At 40.6% G+C, this 26,652-nt stretch overlaps 1 long non-coding RNA gene across 2 annotated transcripts in view; it reads left to right on the forward strand.

Moving 5' to 3' along the window:
• LOC149985132 (uncharacterized) overlaps positions 1-24,904 on the forward strand; it is a 67,342-nt gene extending 42,438 nt beyond the window's left edge. The window contains exons 1-2 of one of the 2 annotated variants that reach the window (XR_016487022.1): positions 155-1,841; positions 14,515-24,904. This is a non-coding gene — a long non-coding RNA (uncharacterized LOC149985132). Of the gene's footprint in view, positions 1-154; positions 1,842-14,514 lie in introns of those variants that run through there. The other variant, XR_016487021.1, reaches the window with a different exon arrangement.
• The last annotated feature ends 1,748 nt before the right edge of the window (positions 24,905-26,652 follow it).

The following is a 26,652-nucleotide window of genomic DNA, read 5'->3' on the forward strand; positions in this document are numbered from 1 at the left end:
TCGGCCCGCAATCAAAATGAATGACTGCCCAGAATCGGCCCGAGTACATCGGCTCGTTTCAGTGTACCAGAAACGAGCCGATGTACTCGGGCCGATTCTGGGCAGTCATTCGATTCTGTACATATCAGCCGACACTGACGGCATCTGACCAGAATCCCCCCAGATGCGGCCCGATGCATATTTAAATAAATGTATATGAAATGACCCAATTTAGTCATTTTAAATATTACTATTATACATTTTATACATACAAATTATACCCATCCACAAAAAAAAAATTGTGATGGAGGAAACACCATACACCTGGCCGTGTGCATGCGCCTGGCCCGCCACAGGAGTCACTACAGCGTGATGGGACAAGGACATCCCGACCGGCCAAACCCTCCCCTAACTTGGATGACCCTGGGCCAATTGTGCGTCGCCTCACGTGTCTCCTGGTCGCAGCCGGCACGGGTCTCGAACCAGCATCTGTAGAACCGCAGTTTGTACTGTGATGCAGTGTCTTAGACCGCCGCGCCACTCGTGAGTTTCCATCCACAAAGTTTTTCATGCTTATCAATTGCATTGCACAAAGTATAAAAATACTAAAATACTACACGGGACTCTTAAAGAATTTCATTGAAATGTTACATTTATTTTTTGTTCACAGAAACAATGAGGAAAATCTGGAAAAATAAAATATGAAATGTTAATTATATAAAGCCTGTGTAATCATCTGCCAGAGAGTAGCCCCAATCTGCCCGTGCCCCAAGTAATACATCTGGGACAGATAACTCACACTTGAATCGCCCTGAGCTCAATCCCCACATCCGAGCCATAAGTAATACTGCTGAAGGCGGCCCTGACTCAGGCCACATGATGTCGGCCGAGTCTGACTCTCAGCCGAGTGCCCCGACTCTCAGCCGGAATCGGCCCAGATCATACATATACAGTGCATTTGTAAATAATTCAGACCCCTTCACTTTTTCCACATTTTGTTACGTTACAGCCTTAATCTAAAATAGATTAAATACATTTTGCCATGGGGCAAAGTCACATAATCCCTACATACATGTACAAATTACCTAAATTACTAACCTGTACCCCCGCACACTGACTCGGTACCGGTGCCCCTTGTTAAAAGCCTCGTTATTGTTATTTTATTGTGTTACTTTTTTTAAACTTGAGTTTATTTCATCAATATTTTCTTAACTCTATTTTATTAAGATTGAATTGTTGGTTAGGGGCTTGTAAGTAAGCATTTCATGAAAAGGTCAGCGACATATTTTACCGGAGTTTTTCTTTGTCTGTGTGATGTGTTTTCTCTTTCGTTCTATCATCATTTGTTCTTTCTCTATCGCTCCCTCTCTCTCTCTGTTTGTTTGTTAGTGCCGCTGCATTCCTTGCTGCAGTGCAATCTGATTGGCTGAATGCCTGTCTCGAACCACTCTAACACTGGCTGGCTGAGAGGTGCTATTGGCTGCTGCTGTCCTCCCTGTTTGGGGAGGGCTGGTCTGGCTGGCAGGGTGTGCGGGAGGGCAGGCTGGTTGACGAGGTGGGGCTGTGCCCCTCTGTCTGTACCAGAGAAGGTGAGCTCCAGGCAGCAGGGCAGGACAGGCCCAACCATTGCTCTGGTTCAGACCCTCCCAGTCCCACATTAACTTCAATTGAGGTCTGACATAGCCAAGAGGAGGAAGGGGGAGGAGGAGAGTGGTGGTTTTATACGTCTGAGTCATGATCTGTCTCATGAAATCTTCACTCCATCTAACCCTCAGAGCCGACATTGTTTTTAGTGACTTGTGCATATTTTGTCATCATTTTGAGACACATCTAAATTTGAGGCTCTGTTCATTCTTCAGAAGGTAAGTATCACTGAGGGGTGCTGTGTTCCATCATCTTTGGCACACACACACACACACACACACACACACATACAGTGCATTTGGGAAGTATTCAGGCTTCTTGGTTTTTCCACATTTTGTTACTTTATTATTCTGAAATTGATTAAATTGTTTTTTCCATAAATCTACACACAATATCCCATAATGACAAAGCAAAAACAGATTTTATAATATTTAGCCATTTAAAAAAAAATGTATAATAATATGACATTAAAATAAGTTTTCAGACCCTCTAATCGGTACTTTGTTGAAGCACTGTTGGCAGTGATTACAACCTCGAGTCTTCTTGGGTATGACTCTATAAGCTTGACACACCTGTATTTGGGGAGTTTCTCCCATTCTTCTCTGCATATCCTCTCAAGCTCTGTCAGGTTTAATGGAGAGCATCACTGCACAGCTATTTCCAGGTCTCTGGTTCAAGTCCGGACTCTGGCTGGGCCACTTAAAGACATTCAGAGACAAAAGGAACACTTATGTGAAAATGCTATTCATTGACTACATCTCAGTGTTCAACACCATTGTACCCTCAAAGCTCATCACTAAGCTAAGGATCCTGGGACTAAACACCTCCCTCTGAAACTGGATCCTGGACTTCCTGACGGGCCGCCCCCAGGTGGTGAGGGTAGGTAGCAACACATCTGCCACGCTGATCCTCAACACTGGAGCTCCACAGGGGTGCGTGCTCAGTCCCCTCCTGTACTTCCTGTACACCCACAACTGCATGGCCAGGCATGACTCCAACACCATCATTAAGTTTGCAGACGACACAACAGTGGTAGGCCTGATCACAGACAACGACGAGACAGCATATAGGGAGGAGGTCAGAGACCTGGCCGTGTGGTGCCAGAATAACAACCTATCCCTCAACGTAGCCAAGACCAAGGAGATGATTGTGGACTACAGGAAAAGGAGGACTGAGCATGCCCTAATTCTCATCGACGGGGCTGTAGTGGAGCAGGTTGAGAGCTTCAAGTTCCTTGGTGTCCACATCACCAACAAACTAGAACGGTCCAAACACACCAAGACAGTCGTGAAGAGGGCACTACAAAACCTATTCCCCCCCAGGAAACTAAAAAGATTTGGCATGGGTCCTGAGATCCTCAAGAGGTTCTACAGCTGCAACATCGAAACCATCCTGGCTGGTTGCATCACTGCCTGATATGGCAATTGCTCGGCCTCTGTCCACAAGGCACTACAGAGGGTAGTGCGTACAGCCCAGTACATCACTGGAGCTAAGCTGCCTGCCATCCAAGACCTCTACACCAGGCGGTGTCTGAGGGAGGCCCTAAAAATGGTCAAAGACCCCAGCCACCCCAGCCATAGACTGTTCTCTTTACTACCGCATGGCAAGAGGTACCGGAGTGCCAAGTCTAGGACAAAAAGGCTTCTCAACAGTTTTTACCTCCAAGCCACAAGACTCCTGAACAGGTAATCAAATGGCTACCCGGACTATTTGCATTGTGTGCCCCCCAACCCCTCTTTTTTACGCTCCTCCTAATCTCAGTTTATTACATATGCATAGTCATTTTAATTATACATTCATGTACATACTACCTCAATTGGGCCGACCAACCAGTTCTCCGCACATTGGCTAACTGGGCTATCTGCATTGTGTCCCAGCACCCACCACCCGCCAACCCCTCTTTTACGCTACTGCTACTCTCTGTTCATCGTATATTTATAGTCACTTTAACCATATCTACATGTACATTCTACCTCAATCAGCCTGACTAACCGGTGTCTGTATGTAGCCTCGCTACTTTTATTGCCTCACTACTGTATATGGCATGTCTCTTTACCTTTGTTTTATTTCTTTACTTACCTATTGTTCACCTATAACCTTTTTGCACTATTGGTTAGCCTGTAAGTAAGCATTTCACTGTAAGGTCTACACCTGTTGTATTCGGCGCACGTGACAAAATCAACTTTGATTTCATTTGTTTTGTCCTGAAACCAATCCTGCGTTGGCTGTGTGCTTAGGGTCATTGTCCTGTTGGAAGGTGAACCTTCACCCCAGTTTGGGGTCCTGAGCGCTCTGGAGCAGGTTTTCATCAAGGATCTCTCTGCATTTTGTCCCTTCATCTTTCCCTCAACCCTGACTAGTCTCTCAGTCCCTGCCGCTGAAGAACAACCCCACAGAATGATGCTGCCACCAACATGCTTCACCATAGGGATGGTGCCAAGTTTCCTGACTCTTGGCATTCAGGCCAAAGAGTTAAATATTAGTTTCATCAGACCAGAAGATCTTGTTCCTCATGGTCTGAGAGTCCTTTAGTAGCCTTTAGGCAAACTCCAGGCGAGCTGTCATGTTCCTTTTACTGAGGAGTGGCTTCTGTCTGGCCACTCCACCATAAAGGCCTGATTGGCGGAGTGCTGCAGAGATGGTTGTCCTTCTGAAAGGTTCTCCCATCTCCACAGGAACTCTGGAGCTTTGTCAGAGTGACCATCGGGTTCTTGGTCACCTCCCTGACCAATGCACTTCTCCCCAATTTGGTCGGGCAGCCAGCTCTAGGAAGAGTCTTGGTGGTTACAAAATTCTTACAATTAAGAATGATGAAGGCCACTGTGGTCTTGGGGACTTTCAATGCTGAATGGACAATTCCTTTGACCTCATTGATTGGTTTTTGCTCTGACATGCACTGTCAACTGTGGGACCTTATATAGACAGGTGTGTGCCTTTCCAAATCACCTGAGCTCAATTTCGAGTCTCATGGCAATAATACTTATGTAAATAAGGTATTTCTGTGTTAACTTTTTTATAAATTTGTACAAACCTGTTTTCACGTTGTCATTATGGGGTGTTGTGTGTAGATTGAGGAACATTTTTTGTATTTAGTCAATTTTTGAATAAGGCTGTAAAGTAACAAAATGTGGAAAAGGGGAAGGGGTCTGAATGCTTTACGAATGCACACATACACACATACAGACACATACTTCTGACGCTGCAGTGTGGCCTGTATGGTGAGGTGACTCAGAGCCTTGGTTGTCTGACTGAAGAGGGTTGGCATGATTCAGAGCACCTGAATGTACGTATGCATGTGTGTGCCATAAAACCACTCCCTTTTGCCATTTGTTATTTCATTTGCCATTTGTCTCGCGCATCCAACATTATGCTGCATCATGTGTAGAGTAGGGATGGGGGGATATAGAAACTGATGAGATATTGTTCAACACCTGCTGGTTGTGCTGAATGCAACACAGACTAAAACAAGTCACAGCTGCAGGAATTGGGGGTGTGACTGCCACCTGCAGACCAGAATTGTTAGGGAACAATTAGGGTTGCAATACCAGTGGAAATTTACGTTCAAGTTACTGGAATTTGCGTTCATTTTGGTAATTAATCTTTGGCAATCTTACAATAGAATCGGAATTTTATATTTCAATAGCTTAAACAAATATTTTGATTTATATAAACTATTTATTTTTGTATATTGTATATGTGTTGTCGTGGAAATCATGAGAGCAAACCACACACAAGTCAGAGTTATAAAGTCCATCTTTAATTATATGAGCTCCATCACAACCCTGTGACTCTCAGATCAATTCAGTGTCTATAAATGAATTCTCTGAGAGTCCTTACACATTGCAACTGAGATCCTTTATAGCAAAGACACACATAGCCAGACAGCATTGGCTATAAATTATCGTTCAGCTTTGTCTCCTAAACTGTTATTTTCTCGCTCTCAGAACCATAAAACAAAACCAATCAACAGGCATATCAAATGCCCCCTCCTTGACAAGATCACAGAGACACAGAGATACACGCTTGACCTCTCCCCTCTCTGCGGCCCAAGTAACTTTAGAGATGACTGCAAATGGCGAACAGTATTATACAAAAATAAACATTCTGATGAGAAGTAACTCACAAGCATATAATGAATATAAAACACCTTATCTATGTTACCCAACTAATTATGATTATTCCCCAACAGTGTCCATATTGTCCATGAGTTTCTAGTGGATGGACCATGCGGTTGAAAAATAAAATAGCATCATTAATGAGAAAATCATCCAATCAACAATGGCATTCTTTTCAATGAACTCTGTAACTCTTCAAACTCTTGACTTTTTTCACAACTGCCATCAGTTTGGCATCAGAACATTTACAAAAAAAGACATACTGACATAACCATTAAAAAAAGTGTATACAAATATATAGGATATTTCATGCTGAAGCCCTCATTAAACAGCAATGACATTCACTAAGTGATGGGTTATATTTCAGATAACGTTTTACAACTTTGTTAATCTATTCCTTGTGTATTTTTATTGTATTATTTTATATATTATGCATGGAATAAGGCCACATAGAGGGCCAGAGTTAATTACAGACACCTGTGATAATCTGAAGTACCCAAAAAGATCACTAGATGTCTTGTGATAAATCCCAGAAAATTCTTGAAAGTTACCACAATTCTGGTAGTTTACTGGTAATCTTTGACATTTTCCTGTAATATACCCTCCTTTTGTAACCCTAATTACAATACACACAGCCTGTAAGGAAAAACAGAGAGAACACTTACCATAAAGACCATCTCCGTGTCATCATTAATAAGACAAACGTTGACTCAGCCACCTACAGAGCACAAGACAAAGTGGGGAGGTTAGAGGCTACACTAGGTGTTGTCTGAGTAGTGTCTTCTGATAGGGGTAGTGTCGATGTGGGTAATGAAAACAAATTACAAGGACTAATTTCACTAAAACTGCCTGGCTAGCTAGCTAAATATACTGTGAAGATTCATTGTTTAACACAGTATGTGTGACCCGTTTCAGGAAACTAGGCATATGTCGCAAGTCACGACTTCGAAGGAGAGCCATTTGAACATAAAAAAAACAGTTTTATCAAAATGTGTTTTTTTTTTGCAGAAATGCCTTCTGGAACACATGAACTTTGCCATCTGCCATCTGTAAATACGAATAAAATTGTTCAATTATGAGCCTTATTGGTTAAGCCACAGAAAAATTCAGCAACATTCCCACTAGCCATGATTGGCTGAGATAATGAGGGTTTGCTGGACGTGCCGAGACAAGAGTTCGGATTGGTCTATAGAAGGCTTCTGTCTATTTGAGCTGGTCAGTCTGTGTTGGTAATCCTGTTGAATGCAGCTTTTTTTATGCATTGTCTAGCCTGTTATGGATGATGCGAATTTTCGCAGCTTTTTGTTAAAAATCGCGCAACATTTCAAAGTCCTGCTACTCATGCCAGGAATATAGTGTATGCATATGATAGTATGTGTGGATAGAAAACACTCTGAAGTTTCTAAAACTGGTTAAATCGGGTCTGTGGCTATAACAGAACGTGTTTAGGAGTAAAAATCCCTGGTAAAACTGTTTACCAAAAACAAAAATATTTGTCCGCCATTCAATGATTTGTTTAAGACGAGAGAAAATATATGCGAACCCCCTGTAAACGCCTAGAGCTTCCACACGATGTCACCATTGCTATCAATATCATCAGAATCATTTATCCTTGGTTACAACACGAATAGACCCCTCCCTTCTTCTGGCGCACCACAGTATGTTGTGAAACTGAAAAAATGGACGATGTTTTCCAGACTTGCTGCTATCGAATACAGATCGCCCCGTGATCAATTTGATACATAATTAACGTTTATTAATACCTAAAGTTGGTTTAGAAACGTCGTTTGAAGTGATTTGTAAAAGTTTATAGGCAACTTTTGTCATTTTAAAAAGTGACGTTGCGTCTTGTAAATGGACTTTTTGCAGCATCAGACTGGCCTTCAGCAAATAACATTTTGGGTATACAATGACGGATTTAATCGGGAAAAAGACCCAATTGTGATGTTTATGGGACATATAGGAGTGCCAACAAAGAAGCTTGTCCAAGGTAATGAATGTTTTATATTTTATTTCTGCGTTTTGGGTAGCGCTGGCTACCGCAAAATCTGTTGTTTACGTGTCGTGCTGGTATTTTGGGGGGTGCATGCTATCAGATAATAGCTTCTCATGCTTTCACCGAAAAGCATTTTACAAATCTGACTTGGTGGCTAGATTCACAACGAGTGTAGCTTTAATTCAGTACCTTGCATGTGTGTTTTAATGAAAGTTTGAGATTTAACGAGTACTAAGTAAAGTACTATAGGTGGCGCTCTGAAATTTCCGCTGAGCGGTCCCTGTACAGGGACCACCTCCATAAAAGGCTAGTGGAGCTGCATACTTGTTGCTCTCCACTTTCTGGAGGATCAAGTTTTGCAATCAGTGGAACCAGAGAAGCTAAATAGCTATGATAGCTAAAGAGATAGAGAGAACAACTGTCTCCGGATTACATCTTCAAACTAAGGGCATCCGTGGCATGGCATCCGTGAGGATGGAGACGCACCATCATGCATGAAGATCGATGAAGATAGTCTAGCTAGCTACATATTCAGATATTACACTTTTCTAATTTTGACAGAGTGGTTTCATTTCAAGCTCAAGTGTTAGCTGGCTGGCTCCCTAGCTAAAGTTACGTGTATGACGTTATTATTTGTATCCCAGAGCCGTTTTCTTTACCTGTTAGAGCCTAATGTTAGCTAGCTATCATTAAACATGTTTGGTTAGCTCCCAGCAGATTCATGCAGGGCAGTAACGAAATGATTTGGCGCTACGTTCACTGTTGTTTAACTAGCTAACATTAGCTGGCTGTTTCGTTAGCTAACGTTACGTGACGTGTGTGATCTTACACGTAGTTTACTAAGCTAGGTTCATTGTTTACCTAGCTAGCTACATGTCTTAAGCTAAAGTATACAACCGGTGTCAGTAGACATCTCCAAAAAAAGTGTAATGAAATTGTTGTCAGTAGAGCTGGTTAGGCTGTTTTCATGTTATCCATAGGTAAACAAATCACTGGCACTCTGAACGCTCTGAGAGCGAAACGAGATGGGTGGAACTAAAGCTTAAAAGGGTGTGAACGTTGCTGAATGGGTTTAGATAAAGAGGAGCTCTTCACTAGATACCAAAACAATCAAAGGCCATTTTCTCCAAAGTGAGTTTACAAGTTGATCAACTTTCAAAGCAGAATAACTTTCCCATAGTTCCTCAAAAATGCAGTGTATGTCATACCATTTTGTCCCTCGGAGTCTCTACTTTTATCCAATGTAAAAAACACCATTTCACATTTTGCTACATAAGACCCAATCCAGGTGGTGAGTCACATTTTATGTCTATCTCCCATCTCCCTGCCAGCCTCCCTCTTTTTCCCCTGTCTCTTTGCCTCTCCCCCTCCCCATCTCGCTGCTCTCACATGTTCAGGGGCCAAACTCCAGTAGAGGGCAGTGTCTTTTCACTATGTCCGATCCTCCCCTCGGACATATAGCTCTCATTTAAAATATTCCAAAAGATCACATATAGCTCTCATTCAGCAAACACCTCTAAATATCATAACTTTAGAATGAACTCTTCACCTGCACTCAAACGTCTCCTCCCTCCCTTCTCTATAAAGACTTCCTTGACCAGATGGATGGATTTTCATGTATGTTACTAGGACCCCAATGTCAATTCTAGAGTTGTAATATATAATTCCATGGGTGATACAGGGTGGTCCAGAGGGGAATTTTTACACAATCAGAAGAACAGATTCAAGCATAGGACTACATAATCAAGAATAACACAACGATAAGCATATCTATAGTATCATGTCTGTTTGTTGCAAGGCTAGCTGGTTTAGATTACTGCTCAGACCACGTTGTGCAGTTGATGTAGTGTTAGTCTCTCATGGATAGACTACAATAGATGCATGTAGGATATATACATGTGAGATCAGGAATCCCTTTCAGATTATAATAAACAAGATTATATGGACAGGGGGACCAGATCCTAGATCAGCACTCATACTCTGAGACACTCTATGAAAATGGAACCTGGTCTGGGTGAAGCACACAGAGTGCTGCTGCAGTGTCTGATTGTCAGACCCTACCCTAGTCTAATAGCGGGGCTAGAGGTACAGTATATTAGGGTGCAGTAGACCCCCCAGTCATGGTGGACAACGAGGCCTGAGTGAGACTAATACTGCAGTGTCTGAGTTCACAGTAGCCTGTAGTTTACTGAACAGCACAGTCATGAGGACGGAAAAACAATCTGTGTCTAGGAGAGACTGAGCAGCCTCTCCATCTCTCTCTGTTTCTTTCCCTCCCTTCCTCCCTTTGTCGCTGTCGCTCTCATCTCTGTGTTTGCTCATCCTCTTCGGTCTACCCTCTCTCTCTCTCTTTCTCTTTTTCTGCCTCTCTCCCCCTCTCTCTCTGCCCCTCTCTCGTTTGCTCTATCACTCTTTCTCTGTGTCCTGAAATGCCCTCAATTTCTTCATTTCATCTCGTTCGTGTGTGTGTGTGTCTTTGAGTCTGTCTCTCTGTTTCTCCCTCACCTCTCTATCTCATTAGGATCCTGTCATTCTGTCGTTGCCAATTCCTTTTTCTCTCTCTTTCTCTTTCCTCCTGATGAATATCCGCATTGGTTGCTATGGCACCAGACAAAACTCTCTCCCTCATCAGACACAGGGGTAAGTGTGATTCTGTGTGTTTGTGAGTATGTCTAGCAGTTTGTGAGTGTCAGCGTCTTTGTGTGCCAAACAGACAGAGGTGTTTGAACTCATAACATTATAATCAATTTAGAGAAGGAATGCAATATGCAGAAAAAGAAAGGTCACTAAGCTAAAACTTCAAACTTTTTCTCTGCCTCCCCATCTCTCTCCATCCCTCCCGGTCTCCCTCTCCTTGTTTCTCCCCCTCCCTGTTTCTCTCCCTCCCGTCTCTCTCTCTCCCTCCCTCCCTCCCGTCTCTCTCTATCCCCATCTCCCTGCCAGTCTCTCTCTCCTACCCGTCTCCCCCTCCCCGTCTCTCTCCTCATTCCGGTCACAACTTTAAGACTTGTTTTTGTGCTGCTGTGCGGTTTGTTGCTAACGTTTCTCTGCTACCTGCCAACTTCAGTTTTTACTTTTTAATTACCATTTTATGTTGTATTTTTCCCTCGCTCTACTTTTTTCATTCAACTTTTTCACCCAGGATGCTTTATGGTTCTACACGATCTCCAACAGCCGAAGCTAAGTATTAACATTAACATTATGCCATCTAATTGCAGTTGCTGTACTCATAATATACAGGAGAACGATCACCTTATGGCGAGGATAGCCGTGCTGCAAACCCAGCTTCAGACGCAATCGTTAGGCAAGGGTAATTTAAGTGTATCATACACTGTAATAATCTGAAGATGGTGCTGGCTAAGGTTAAAACTGTAGAGTGTAGAGAGCATAGGGATATTGTTATCCACGTCGGTACCAACGATGTTAGGATGAAACAGTCAGAGGTCACCAAGTGCAACATGGCTTCAGCGTGTAAATCAGCTAGAATTATGTGTCGGCATCGAGTAATTGTCTCTGGCCCCCTCCCAGTTACGGGGAGTGATGAGCTCTACAGCAGAGTCTCACAACTGAATCACTGGTTTAAATTGTTTTCTGCCCCTCCCAAAATATAGAATTTGTAGATAATTGGCCCTCTTTCTGGGACTCACCCACAAACAGGACCAAGCCTGTGCACGGTGCAGGCCAGGCAGCAGGCTGTTAGCCAGCCTGCCAGCTTAGTGGAGTCTGCCACTAGCACAGTCAGTGTAGTCAGCTCAACTATCACCATTGAGATCGTGTCTGTGCCTCGATCTAGGTTGGGTAAAACTAAACGGGGCGGTGTTCGCTTTAGCAATCTCTGGAAAAAAGACCTCCATTCCTGTCATTATTGAAAGAGATTGTGATATCTCACATCTCAAAATAGGGCTACTTAATGTAAGATCCCTCACTTCCAAGTCAGTTATAGTCAATTAACTAATCACTGATCATAATCTTGATGTGATTGGCCTGACGGAAACATGGCTTAAGCCTGATGAATTTACTGTGTTAAATGAGGCCTTTCCTCCTGGCTACACTAGTGACCATTTCCCCCGCACATCCCGCGGAGGTGTTGCTAACATTTACGATAGAACATTTCAATTTACAAAAAAAAATGACTGCATTTTTGTCTTTTGAGCTTCTAGTGATGAATTATGTGCAGCCTAATCAATAACTTTTTATATCACTGTTTACAGGTCTCCTGGGCCATATACAGCGTTCCTCACTGAGTTTCCTGAATTCCTATTGGACCTTGTAGTCATGGCAGATAACATTCACATTTTCGGTGACTTTAATATTCACATGGAAAAGTCCACAGACCCACTCCAAAAGGCTTTCGGAGCCCATCGACTCACTGGGTTTTGTCCAACATGTCTACAAACCTACTCACTGCCACAGTCATACTCTGGACCTAGTTTTGCCCCGTGGAATAAATATTGTGGATCTTCATGTTTTTCCTCATAATCCTGGACTATCGGACCACCATTTTATTACTCTTGCAATCGCAACAAATAATCTGCTCAGACCCCAACCAAGGATCATCAAAAGCCGTGCTATATATTCTCGGACAACCCAAAGATTCCTAGATAGGATGGCTTTCACTTCAGCAGTGATAAATTCATGATCTTCTTTAAAGAAAAGTTAATGATCATTAGAAATAAAATTTGGGACTCCTCTTGAAATCTGCATATTTCTCCAAAGCTCAGTTGTCCTGAATCTGCACAACACTGCCAGGACCTAGGATCAAGGGAGACACTCAACGTTTTTTAATACTATATTTATTGACACATTGATGAAAATAGTCTTGGCCTCTAAACCTTCAAGCTGCATACTGGACCCTATTACAACTAAACTACTGAAAGAGCTGCTTCCTGTGCTTGGTCCTCCTATGTTGAACATTATAAACGGCTCGCTATCCACCGGATGTGTACCACACTCACTAAAAGTGGCAGTATTAAAGGCTATCGTGAAAATGCCAAACCTTGACCCACAAAATATTTAAAAAATATCGGCCTATATCGAATCTCCCCCTCCTCTCCAAATGTTTTGAAAAAGCTGTCACTGTCTTCCTGAAAACAAATAATGTATACAAAATGGTTCAGTCTGGTTTTATACCCCATCATAGCACTGAGACTGCACTCGTGAAGGTGGTTAATAACCTTTTAATGGCATCAGACCAAGGCTCTGCATCTGTCCTCGTGCTCCTGGAACTTAGTGCTGCTTTTGATACCATCGATCACCACATTATTTTGGAGAGATTGGAAACCCAAATTGGTCTACACGGACAAGTTCTTGTCTGGTTTAGATCTTATCTGTCGGAAAGATATCAGTTTGTCTCTGTGGATGGTTTGTCTTCTGGCAAATCAACTGTAAATGTTGGTGTTCCTCAAGGTTCCGATTTAGGATGACTATTGTTTACACTATATATTTTATCTCTTGTTAATAATGTTAACTCTCACTGCATAACATGGTGAAGCCCCAAAATTGCCCTCCCTGAGACAGAGATTGCCCTCCCTGAAACAGAGATGCTTGTTCTAGGTCCCAAGAAACAAACATATTTTCTGTTGGATCTGACAATTAATCTTGATGATTGTATAGTCATCTCAAATAAACTTTGAAGGACCTCGGCGTTACTCTCGACCCTGATCTCTCTTTTAACAAACATATCAAGGACAGATTTTTTTTCCATCTACGTAGCATTGCAAAAATCAGAAACTTTCTGTCCAAAAATTATGCAGAAAAATGTGTCCATGCTTTTGTCACTTCTAGATTAGATTACTGCAATGCTCCACTTTCCTGCTACCCAGATAAAGCACTAAATAAACTTCAGTTAGTGCGAAAGATGGCTGCTAGAATCTTGACTAGAACCAAAAAATTGGATCATATTACTCCAGTGCTAGCCTCTCTACACTGGCATCCTGATTTCAAGGTTTTACTTCTAACCTACAAAGCATTACGTGGGCTTGGTCCTACATATCTTTTCGATTTGGTCCTGCCATACATACCTACACGTGCACTATGGTCACAAGACGCAGGCCTCCTTACAGTCCCTAGAATTCCTAAGAAAACAGCTGGGCAGGGCTTTCTCTCATAGAGCTCAATTTTTATGGAATGGTCTGCCAATCAATGTGAGAGACGCGGACTCGGTCTCAACCTTTAAGTCTTTATTGAAGACTCATCTCTTCAGTAGGTCCTATGATTGAGTGCAGTCTGGCTGGCCCAGGGGTGTGAGAGTGAACAGAAATGCACTGGAGCAACTGTCTCTGTCTAGCCAGTTCACTGGCTTACTGGTGCTCTTCCATGCAGGTCCCTAGGAGGGGTGCATCACTTGAGTGGGTTGAGTCAGTGACGTGATCTTCCTGTCCGGGTTGGCGACTCCCTCAGGCTCGTGGGGTGGGGGAGGTCTTCGGGGCTATACTCGGCCTTGTCTCAGGGTAGTAGGATGGTGGGTGAAGATATCCCTCTAGTGGTGTGGGGGCTGTGCTTGGAAAGGTAGGTGGGATTATATCCTGCCTGTTTGGCCCTGTCCAGGGGTATTGTCGGACAGGGCCACAGTGTCTTCCGACCCCTCCTGTCTCAGCCTCCAGTATTTATGCTGCAATAGTTTGTGTTGGAGGGCTAGGGTCAGTCTGTTATATCTGGAGTATTTCTCATGTCTTATCCGGTGTCCTGTGTGAATTTAAGTAAGTTCCTTCTAATTTTCTCTGTCTCTCTGTCTCTCTGTCTCTCTGTCTCTCTGTCTCACTCTCACTCTCACTCTCTCAGAGGACCATCTTGCCTGATGACTCCTTGCTGCTCCCCAGTCCACCTGGTTGTGCTGCTGCTCCAGTTTCAACTGTTCTGCCTGCGGCTATGGAACCCTGACCTGTTCACTGGGCCTGCTGTTTTGGGCTCTCGCTCTACCACACCTGCAGTCTCTAACTCTGAATGATTGGCTATGAAAAGCCAACTGACAATTTCTCCTGAGGTGCTGACCTGTTGCACCCTCTACAACTACTGTGATTATTATTATCTTACCCTGCTGGTCATCTATGAACATTTGAACATCTTGGCCATGTTCTGTTATAATCTCCACCCGGCACAGCCAGAAGAGGACTTGCCACCCCTCAGAGGCTGGTTCCTCTCTAGGTTTCTTCCTAGGTTCTGGCCATTCTAGGGAGTTTTCCCCAGCCACCGTGCTTCTACATCAGCATTGCTTGCTGTTTGGGGTTTTAGGTTGGGTTTCTGTACAGCACTTTGTGACATCGGGTAATGTAAAAAGGGCTTTATAAATACATTTGATTGATTGATTGATCTGTACAGGGGCCAAACACCAGTAGAGGGCAGTGTCATTCCACTATGTCCAATCCTCCCCTCGGACACAAAACTCTCTTTTAATAAACAATATAACAAGACAATAATATTACAAGATATTCCAATAATTCACACATAGCTCTCATTCAGCAAACACCTCTAAATATTATAACTTTATAATGAACTCTACACTTGCACTCTGTCTCTCCTCTCACCCATCTCTATAAAGACTTCTCTTATCTTCACCTTTCCTCCTCAAGCTCATCAGACCTCATTCTTCTTTTTGCCCCATTAAGTAAAAACAACATACCACACAACGCTAATTATAAAGGTATAAGGATGAAATGAACAGTCACCTCACGTCAACTCATGGAGAGAAAGCATTGTCTATTGATAAGTACATATTTGTGTAGGAAAGAAAATAAAAACAAGTAGACTAAGATAAACTGAGGAGATAAAACAGTTGCAATGACAGAAGATTAAAGTGTCCGGACAGGTCAGGTAATAAAACCAGACAGGGAATAATTGAACTCTCTCGCTCTCTCAACGGTGATGGTAACAAGGTCCAACATTCGTCTGACAGTATGCAGCGCAGGTAGAGACCATTACTATTCACAGCATATAAATACTCAAAAGAAGTAGGGGAGGGTTTCAAACAGAATGCAGTGACAGGTCTGGTTAGAGTGAAAAAAAGTTATTAGCAGAGCAATTGCAGCAATGTGCAACACCTCTCTCTAGTCAGTGGTGGATAAAGTACCCAATTGTCATACTTGAGTAAAAGTATAGATACCTTAATAGAAAGTTGCTAAAGTAAAAGTCACCCAGTAGAATACTACTTGAGTAAAAGTCTAAAAGTATTTGGTTCTAAATATACTTAAGTATCAAAACTAAATGTAATTGCTCAAATATACATAAGTATCAAAAGTAAAAGTATAAATAATTTCAAATTCCTTGTATTAAGCAAAGCAGACGGCACCATTCCCTCATTTAAACATTTACGGAAAGCCAGGGATACACTCCAACACTCAGACATATATTTTTACGAACGATGCTTTTGGTGTCTACTAGCGATTGTTTGTCACAGAAATCTGTACCCATGAACACAGATTTAATAACAAACATTTGTGTGCCAGTGACAGTACTTAGGCTACATCAATAGGTGTTCTAAAGTAGTTCGGGTACTTCTATAGGTGTTTTAAAGTAGTTATGGAACTTCTATAGGTATTTTAAAGTAGTTAGGCTACTTCAATATGTGTTTCAAAATAGTTTGGCTACTTCTATAGGGGTTTTAAAGTTGTTATGGTACTTCTACTGGTCTTGGCACAGTACAGGCTATGTCATTAGGTGTTTTAAATTAGTTAGGCTACTGATATAGGTGTTTTGATGTAGTTATGGTACTTCTACTGGTCTTGGTCCAGTACAGGCTACTTCTATAGGTGTTTTAAAGTTGTTAGGTTACTTCTATAGATGTTATAATGTAGTTAGGGTACACCTATAGGTGATTTAATGTAGTTAGGGTACTTCTATAGTTTAAAAATATATATTTAGGGTACACTTATGCGAGTTTTAATGTAGTTACGGTACTTATATAGGTGTTTTAATGTAGTTATGCTACTTCTATAGTGGTTTTAATGTAGTTAGGGTACTTGTATAGGTGTTTAAAAGTAGGTATGCTACTTCTATAGGTGTTTTAATGTAGTTAGGGTACTTGTATATGTGTTTTAATGTAGTCATGCTACTTCTATATGGGTTTTAATGTAGTTAGGGTACTTCTATAGATGTTTTAAAGTAGTTAGGCAACTTCTATAGGTGTTTTAAAGTAGTTAGGGTACTTCCATAGGTGTTCTAACGTAGTTAGGGTACTTCTACAGGTGTTTTAATATAGTTTGGGTACTTCTACAGGTGTTTTAAAGTAATTAGGGCAGTTCTATATGTTTTTTAATGTAGTTAGTGTACTTCTACAGGTGTTTTAAAGTAGTTATGCTACTTCTATATGGGTTTTAATGTAGTTAGGCTAATTCTAAAGGGGTTTTAATGTAGTTTGGCTACTTCTATAGGGGATTTAACGTAGTAAGGGTACTTCTACACGGGTTTTAATGTAGTTAGGGTACTTCTATAGGAGTCTTATTGTAGTTGGGGTTCTTTTAGGGGTTTTAATGTAGTTAGGGTACTTCTATAGGAGTCTTAATGTAGTTAGGGTTCTTTTAGGGGTTTTAATGTAGTTAGTGTACTTCTAAAGGTGTTTTAATATAGTTAGGTTACTTCTATATGTGTTTTAAAGTAGTTATGCTACTTCTATAGGGGTTTTAATATAATTAGGGTACTGCTATAGGTGTTTTAAAGCAGTTAGGGTACTTCTACAGGTGTTTTAATATAGTTTGAGTACTTCTACAGGTTTTTTAAAGAAATAAGGGTACTTCTATATGTTTTTAATGTAGTTAGTGTACTTCTTGAGGTGTTGTAAAGTAGCTAGGGACCTTCAAAAGGTTTTTTAATGTAGTTAGGGTTCTTCTATAGGTGTTTTAAAGTAATTAGGGTACTTCTACAGGTGTTTTAATTTAGTTTGGGTACTTCAAAAGGTGTTTTAAAGTAATTAGGGCACTTCTACAGGGGTTTTAACGTAGTTAGTGTACTTCTATAGGTTTTTTAAAGTAGTTATACTACTTCTATAGGTTTTTTCAAAATTAGTTATGCTACTTCTTTAGGGGTTTTAATGGAGTTAGGGTACTTCTATTGGGGTCTTAATGTATGTTATGGTACTTCTAAATGTGTTTTAATGTTGTTAGGCTACTTCTATAGGGGCTTTAATGTAGTTGGGGTACTTCTATAGATGTTTTAACGTAGTTAGGGTACGTCTATAGGTTTTTTAATGTAGTTATGCTACTTCTATAAGGGTTTTAATGTAGTTAGGCTACTTCTATAGATGGTTTAAAGTAGTTATTCTACTTCTATAGGTGTTTTAATGTAGTTAGGGTTCTTCTATAGGTGTTTTAATGTAGTTAGGGAACGTCTATAGGTGTTTTAAAGTAGTTATGCTACTTCTATAGGTGTTTTAAAGTAGTTAGGCTACTTCTTGAGGTGTTGTAAAGTAGCTAGGGACCTTCAAAAGGTGTTTTAATGTAGTTAGGGTTCTTCTATAGGTGTTTTTAATTTAGTTTGGGTACTTTTACCGGTGTTAAAGTAATTAGGGCACTTCTACAGGGGTTTGAACGTAGTTAGTGTACTTCTATAGGTTTTTTAAAGTAGTTATACTACTTCTATAGGTTTTTTCATAATTAGTTATGCTACTTCTATAGGAGTTTTAATGGAGTTAGGGTACTTCTATTGGGGTCTTAATGTATGTTATGGTACTTCTAAATGTGTTTTAATGTTGTTAGGCTACTTCTATAGGGGCTGTAATGTAGTTGGGGTACTTCTATACATGTTTCAATGTCGTTACGGTACTTCTATAGGTGTTTGAACGTAGTTAGGGTACTTCTACAGGGGTTTTAATGTAGTTGGGGTACTTCTATAAAGGTTTTAACATAGTTAGGGTACTTCTATAGGTTTTTTAATGTAGTTAGGTTAATTCTATAGGTGTTTTAATGTAGTTAGGCTACTTCTATAGATGTTTTAAAGTAGTTATGCTACTTCTACAGGTGTTTTAATATAGTTAGTGAACTTCTAGAGGTGTTTTAATATAGTTAGGGTACTTCTATAGGTGTTAAGTAATTTGGGTTCTTCCATATGTGTTTTAATGTAGTTAGTGTACTTCTACAGGTGTTTTAAAGTAGTTATTCTTCTATTGGTGTTTAAAAGTAGCTACTTCTATAGGGGTTTTAATGTAGTTAGTGTACTTCATTGGGGGTTTTAACGTAGTTAGGGTACAGCTACAGGTGTTTTAATATAGTTTGGGTACTTCTATAGGTGTTTTAAAGTAATTATGGCACTTCTATATGATTTTTAATGTAGTTAGTGTACTTCAATAGGTGTTTTAAAGTAGTTAGGCTACTTCTTGAGGTGTTGTAAAGTAGTTTCTGTACTTCAAAATGTGTTTTAATGTAGTTAGGCTTCTTCTATAGGAGTTTTAATGTAGTTAGGGAACTTCTATAGGTGATTTAATGTAGTTATGGTACTTCTATACATGTTTTAATGTAGTTACGGTACTTCTACAGGTGTTTTAATATAGTTTGGGTACTTCTATATGAGTTTTAATGTAGTTAGGGAGCTTCTATAAGTGATTTAAAGTAGTTTGGGTACTTCTCTAGGGGTCTTAATGTATGTTGGGGTACTTCTAAAGGTGTTTTAATGTAGTTAGGCTAAATCAACTGGTGTTTTAATGTAGTTATGCTACTTCTATGTTGGTTTTAATGTAGTTAGGCTACTTCTATAGATGTTTTAAAGTAGTTAGGGTACTTCTATAGGTGTTTTTAAAGTTGTTAGGCTACTTCTATAGATGTTTTAATGTAGTTAGGGTACTTCTATAGTTAAATATGTATTTAGGGTACACTTATGCGAGTTTTAATGTAATTACGGTACTTAAATAGGTGTTTTAAAGTAGATATGATACTTCTATAGGTGTTTTAACGTTGTTAGGGTACTTATATAGGTGTTTTAATGTAGTTAGGCTAAATCAACCGGTGTTTTAATGTAGTTATGCTACATCAACTGGTGTTTTAATGTAGTTATGCTACTTCTATGTTGGTTTTAATGTAGTTAGGCTACTTCTATAGATGTTTTAAAGTAGTTAGGGTACTTCTATAGGTGTTTTTAAAGTTGTTAGGCTACTTCTATAGATGTTTTAATGTAGTTAGGGTACTTCTATAGTTAAATATATATTTAGGGTACACTTATGCGAGTTTTAATGTAATTACGGTACTTAAATAGGTGTTTTAAAGTAGATATGATACTTCTATAGGTGTTTTAACGTTGTTAGGGTACTTATATAGGTGTTTTAATGTAGTTAGGCTAAATCAACCGGTGTTTCAATGTAGTTAGGCTACCTCTATATGGGTTTTAATGTAGTTAGGGTACTTCTATAGATGTTTTTAAGTAGTTAGGCTACTTCTATAGGGGTTTTAACGTAATTAGGGTACTTCTATAGGTATTTAAATGTAGTTAGGGTACTTCTATAGGTATTTTAATGTAGTTAGGGTACTTCTATATGTGTTTTAATGTAGTTAGGGTACTTCTATAGGTGTTTTAGCATAGTTAGGGTACTTCTATAGGTTTTTTATAGTAGTTAGGGTACTTCTATAGGTGTTTTAAAGTAGTTAGGCTAGTTCTGTAGGCGTTTTGAAGTTGTTATGGTACTTCTACTGGTCTTGGCACAGTACAGGCTACTTTATTAGGTGTTTAAATTAGTTATGCTTCTTCTATAGGTGTTTTAAAGCTGTTATGGTACTTCTACTGGTCTTGGCACAGTAAAGGCTACTTCAATAGGTGTTTTAAAGTAGTTAGGCTACTTCTTGTGGTGTTGTAAAGTAGTTATGCTACTTCTATAGGTGTTTTAAAGTAGTTAGGCTACTTATATAGGGGTTTTAATGTAGTTAGTAGTGTTTTAAAGTAGTTAGGGTATTTATATATTTTTTCTTTAAGTAATTAGGCTTCTTCTATACGTGTTTTAAAGTAGTTATGGTACTTCTACTGGTCTTTGGTACAGTACAGGCTACTTCTATACATCTAGCAGGGCATAGGGTGAGGGTAAGAAGAAACCTTTTGAGCCTGAGGAACTGGTAGTGTAGCTGCTCTGACAGCTATGTTGAGGGATGGCGGGAACAGTGTGTGGGTGTGTGTGTTTGTTTGTGTGCGCGTGCGCGTGTGCACGTGTGTGTGTGTTTATGTGAATGTTTGCATGTGTGTCTCTGCGGTGTTGGATGAAGTAGGTGTGTTTTTGTCTGCCTTGACGGGCCTCTGGGATGGCGGGCGGGCAGCGGCGGGGTGGAGGAGGCAGCTCGAGGCTGGAGAGCACAGCATGGGGCAGCCTTTGTACAGCTGAATCCATTGCACTGTAGCAGCACAGGGCGTGAGGTCACAGAGTCCAGCATTCCTCTGGAGCACTGTCTGTTTACACGACTGGTAGTTGCTGCGCGGAGGGGATGAGGAGGGCTGGGATAAAGGGGGGAAAGGAGGGGGGAACACACACCAACACAAGCTCACACACATACATACACTACATAACTACAGCATCAGAAAACACAATTCAATAGTCATTTTAATGTAAACTAGACAGGTGTTGATTGTGCCTCTCTCTCCCTCTTATTCCCACTGATTGTATTTGTATATATGTGCACCATGGGGCTGTTGATTATTATTACTATGTCCGTTGGTGCACGTGAGTACCTGTGCTGTGTGTTTTGGCTTTTGTGCCATTGTGGATTGTGCAGATGATTACGGGTCTCGTTCCGTGGGTTAATCATTGGGCACTTGTGTTATTTATTCGAAGTACTCCTCGCTCTTTTGTTTTGGGTTTCTACCCTGTGTTTTGTGTAGTGTTTGTTTGGTCTTCGTTCCCATGCCTTTACATGGCACGCAGTAATTTGGGTAAGAAATAAAATAAACATATTACGCATTTCTGCGCCTGTCTCCCGAACACATTCATACCAGTGACATAAGGTGACCGCACTACCGCCACATCAGGGGTCACAATTGAGTCATGGTAATTAGGATTCTCAAAGTTCTGATGCTGCTGATGATCATTAGTAGCCTACCAAACTGCCTGGTACTCAGCACTCTATCGTCCCTCTAATCACACCGACCTCAATGCAAATGTAATCGAAAATCTAGTCAAACACTTAATGAGAGCACATGAGCTCATGCTGCGCATTATTTCTATAGGCTATGCAATTGCATGAGAAAATAGAGTTTTGATGGCCTCTATTAAAAAGAAAAGGCTCCCATCCACTTTCTATAGGCTACACCTACTATATTTATTTATCAACGGTCCTACTTTACAACGGGGTATAGTCTACCTGGCTGGCATGAAAATTAACCATCGGAAAAGTGTCCTCTATTCGCTATTTAAGTGCATAGAGGACATGTTTCTTCCCCTTCCCCTGTTTCGAGAAAGGTGCATGATAGTTGTCACTTCTATATAAAATAAAAATCACACATATATTACTTAGTATATGTAGACAAGATTAAATCAAAAATAGTCTGTGTGACAATATTAGCCTATCACTTGTGAATTATATATATTATAACTGAATGATGCCCAGCTTATAACCAGTAAGGCAAAAAAACAGTGCATGCCTTTTTTCAAATCATAGTCGCACACCTCATGTAGCCTAGCCGATAGTACACACGCAGTGTGATTTTTTTTTAAAAATAATTTGGGGAAGATAATTTTCACCATAAAATTGCACCTTTATAATAAAAGCATTACATAATATGCATAATCGTATTTGTGGTCACTTTTGAGAATGGTGTTTTCCCGCTAATTGATGGCATTTTGAATAATTTGCGGTTATAGCCTACTACGTGAGAGGTGCTTCACAGTACGCAGCCGGGAGAAGGGAATTATAATTATTATATTCAGCCCAAGGGCACAACAGTCACTGGCCGCGAAAGGCATGGATTTCTTTTAGGGGGGGGGGGGTGGCATTACGGCCACACAAAGGGTATGCCGCCAGGAAATTTTAGGCATTATCAAATTCTTGTCAAATTGTATATGAGAGACTGATGAAGTTTGTGCAGCCTGTGCAAAAAACAAAGCAGAACTCATGCCTTTCATGTGACTTTTATCAAATCATCATTAGTGGCATCATGCAGCCTTAAAATGTATTGAAAATCAAAACATATAGCCCAACGTTTGTATCAAAACTAAAGTTACATTAATAACTCTAATTTAATTTTTAAGCATATAGGAGTACCTGTTCCTTTGTTAACCACTCAACACAGAACAGCCACATGTGCGCACTCCCTCAAATCATTTGGAGAAAATATACTTTCTATTGTATTCAGTTATGTTCAACTGTATTCTTCATACTATAAAATAATAAACGCAATTCTTTAGCAAATCTTGTCTGCTAAATGAACTAGTATATCCCACAGCCATTTGGCATAGCCACATCAGGACCTAACATAAAGACAACTCTGAGCATGCTATTCTGTTCTTTTGAGAGAGACTACATTTTCTTCATATCATGTTTCTTTTGAATAAATAATGGATTTATTGTGATGGTGTAGGCTATAGTAAATTTACTTTTTATAATGTAGATGTGTGGAAGCCAGGAGATGCTAAATCTGTTCATGTTAATTAACAATCAATCACCGTGAGAACGGCAGCCATTTGATTGACAATCATCGGCTGACAAAATGTTATGACCGCCACAGCCCTAGGTCTGACTCTAAACAGTGGCCTGAAGCCCATACCTGGCCCCTTCTCTGGGAAATGTATTTATCTAAAGTACCAACAGGGAGGCCCTTTTATTCAACTAAGCTGCAATAAGGATATGAAATCACCTCTGGGAAACCTTTTCTACTGTTGTCATTTCCTGAATGACCACACTACCATGGTTATATGCTGGAAACAAACTATGAGAAAGCGCTTCCCTGGTGGCCCAGAGGCTAGAAGACCTAGCTTGGGAACTAATGATGCAGGTTCAAATCCCACATGTGCAGATTATCAATATGAAGTGGAAAAATATGGAAGTGCTTGTATGGTTAAATGTCCTATGAATGAAAAATATAATGGTGATTTAATCCAATCTGTTTTCATTTGCATGCTGAGAATGTTCTGGTCATATTAGGTGCAACTTTTCAAAATGTTTTTGACATTTTCTGAGGACCTCAAAGATTAGATCAAATGTATATTGTGTGAACATCAATGCAATATTATGTTAAACCTAAAACACATTTGCTATGAATGTCATGAAAACAGAATTATTTCATTCTTACAACATTAACAGGTGTGCTTTGTTCAAATGTATTTCCTTATTTTGAATTTATTTTGAATTTATTTCCTTTGTTTGAGCTAATCAGTTGTGTTGTGACAAGGTAGGTAAAGGTTGGTAAATACCAAGTCCATATCATGGCAAGAACAGCTCAAATAAGAAAAGAGAAACGACAGTCCATCATTACTTTAAGACATGAAGGTCAGTCAATGCGGTATCTTCAAGTGCAGTCATAAAAACCATCAAGTGCTATGATGAAACTGGCTCTCATGAGGACCGCCACAGGAAAGGAAGACCCAGAGTTACCATTGCTGCAGAGGATACATTCATTAGAGTTACCAGCCTCAGAAATTGCAGCCCAAATGATTACATGGAATTCTATTTCACATCAAGTAACTGACGCAAGCAGTAAAATTTAAATTAAAAAACAGAAAAAACACCTGATGGAATAGCGGGGACTGTGAAGCAACACAAACATTGGCACAGACACACACACATTATTCTACAATGTAGAAAATAGTAAAAATAAAGAAAAACCCTTGAAAGAGTTTGTGTGTCTAAACTTTTGACTGGTACTGTATGTGTATGAGTAGTATGATTTGTTTGCCTGAGAAATACACACACACTACCATTCAAAAGTCTGGGGTCACTTAGAAATGTCCTTGTTTTTGAAAGAAAAAAATTTTTCTTTGTCCGTTAAAATAACATCAAATTGATCAAAAATACAGTGTAGACATTGTTAATGTTGTAAATGACTATTATAGCTGGAAACGGCTGATTGTTTATGGAATATCTACTTAGGCGTACAGAGACCCATTATCAGCAACCATCACTCCTGTGTTCCAATGGCAAGTTGTGTTAGCTAATCCAAGTTTATCATTTTAAAAGGCTAATTGATCATTAGAAAACCATTTTGCAATTATGTTATCACAGCTGAAAACTGTTGTCTTGATTAAAGAAGCAATAAAACTGGCCTTCTTTAGACTAGTATCTGGAGCGTCCGCATTTGTGGGTTCGATTACAGGCTCAAAATGGCCAGAAACAAAGAAAGGCTATTCCATGCGAGAAATTGCCAAGAAACTGAAGATCTCGTACAATGCTGTGTACTACTACCTTCACAGGACAGCGCAAACTGTCTCTAACCAGAATAGAAAGAGTAGTGGGAGGCCCCAGTGTACAACTGAGCAAGAGGACAAGTACATTAGCCTGTCTAGTTGGAGAAACAGACGCCTCACAAGTCCTCAACTGGCAGCTTCATTAAATAGTACCTGCAAAACACTTGTCTCAATGTCAACAGTGAAGAGGCGACTTCGGGATGCTGGCCTTCTACCCGATGTCTGTATTCTCTCTCTTTGTGTGTGTGTGTGATGATATGGAGCATAGATCTAGAGATTAACGTGAGTCATTCCCTTTTCTCTCTCATTACTCATCTACCGCTCTTTAGTGGGTTGTGCCATATGAAACTATAAGGCTGATGTGTTATTTTCTATATGCAGTAAGTGGTCTGTGTGTCAGTATCTATTGCATTGTTCAGCACAATTATGCATAGACTCACACACATGCACCCACTGGGAACACTGTCCTGTCCCTAACCAGCAGTAAAGGTTGGAGAGAAGGGCCACGTGGTTCCTGTCTGTATGTGTGTGTGTTTTCAGAGAGCTTTACTTTTGTGCAGAGCCTCTCCACTTAGTTTCAGAAAACACGGGCATGGCTACACTTTAACCTGCCTGGGGAGAGATGCCTACAGCTAGCTACTGCTGCATTCCTCCCGTCCAACGGACAGGCCATGCTAGGGAGCAGGGATGGGCTGTTGAGAGAGTGTCTTTGTCTGAAATGTCACCATAGACCCCAAATAGTGCACTACTTTAGAACAGAGCCCTATGGCTACTTGAGGCTCTGGTCAAAAGTAATGCACTACATAGGGAATATGGGTGTGCCATTTTTGGCACAGCCAGAGAGTCATGCGCTGAACGTGAAGCCATCGCTCCACTCTGCCACCCTGCCTGTCAGACAATGGAGTCTTTGAGAGCTCAAGACCGCCATCACCCCTCCCCCCTACATTCCCCACCACACCCTCCCTGGCCAGCAGTACAGTCAGAGTACTCCCAGCAAATCAAAATTGGTTTTGTAAATGTTCCCAGAACATTCGTTAGGTCGCGGCAAATGTTCTCGTAACACAAAAACTGTCCAGTCATGGTGATGATTATAGAATGTTTATATAAAACATTCACCTGAGGTTGAAAGAACATTTCTGGAACACATTTATTATGTTCCTTAAAAGGTTCCCAAATGTTTAATTCGGTTGTAGCAAAAGTCTGGGGAGAATATTGTGGGGACATCACAAAATATATGTTCTCAAAATAAAAAAAACTGTCCAGTTGTACGGATTTGTCACAAATACCACCGAAGGTGGCTCCCCTTCCTGCTCGGGTGGCGCTCGGCGGTCGTTGTCGCCGGTCTATTAGCTGCCACCGATCCCTTTTTGTCTAATTGTTTTCACCTGTTCCTTGTTGGGGTTTTTGGGATGGGTGTTATTTAAGTTTGTTTTGCCCGCTGGTGTTTGTGCGGGCTTGTTGGTTGTTACGTTTTGGTGATGTATCGTGTTTTGTTTTGGGTTTTCGCTGTCCAGTGTTTGTATCTAGGTTTTGGGTTGGTTTAGCGCCAGTGTTTTGGGCATTCACCCATGTTTTGGACCTGTTACGATTTGAAGGACATTAAAGCGTTTTCCCGTTCATTT

This window comes from Oncorhynchus mykiss, chromosome 2, assembly GCF_057628025.1.
Source record: "Oncorhynchus mykiss isolate SJ-2025 chromosome 2, ASM5762802v1, whole genome shotgun sequence".
NCBI lineage: Eukaryota > Metazoa > Chordata > Actinopteri > Salmoniformes > Salmonidae > Oncorhynchus > Oncorhynchus mykiss.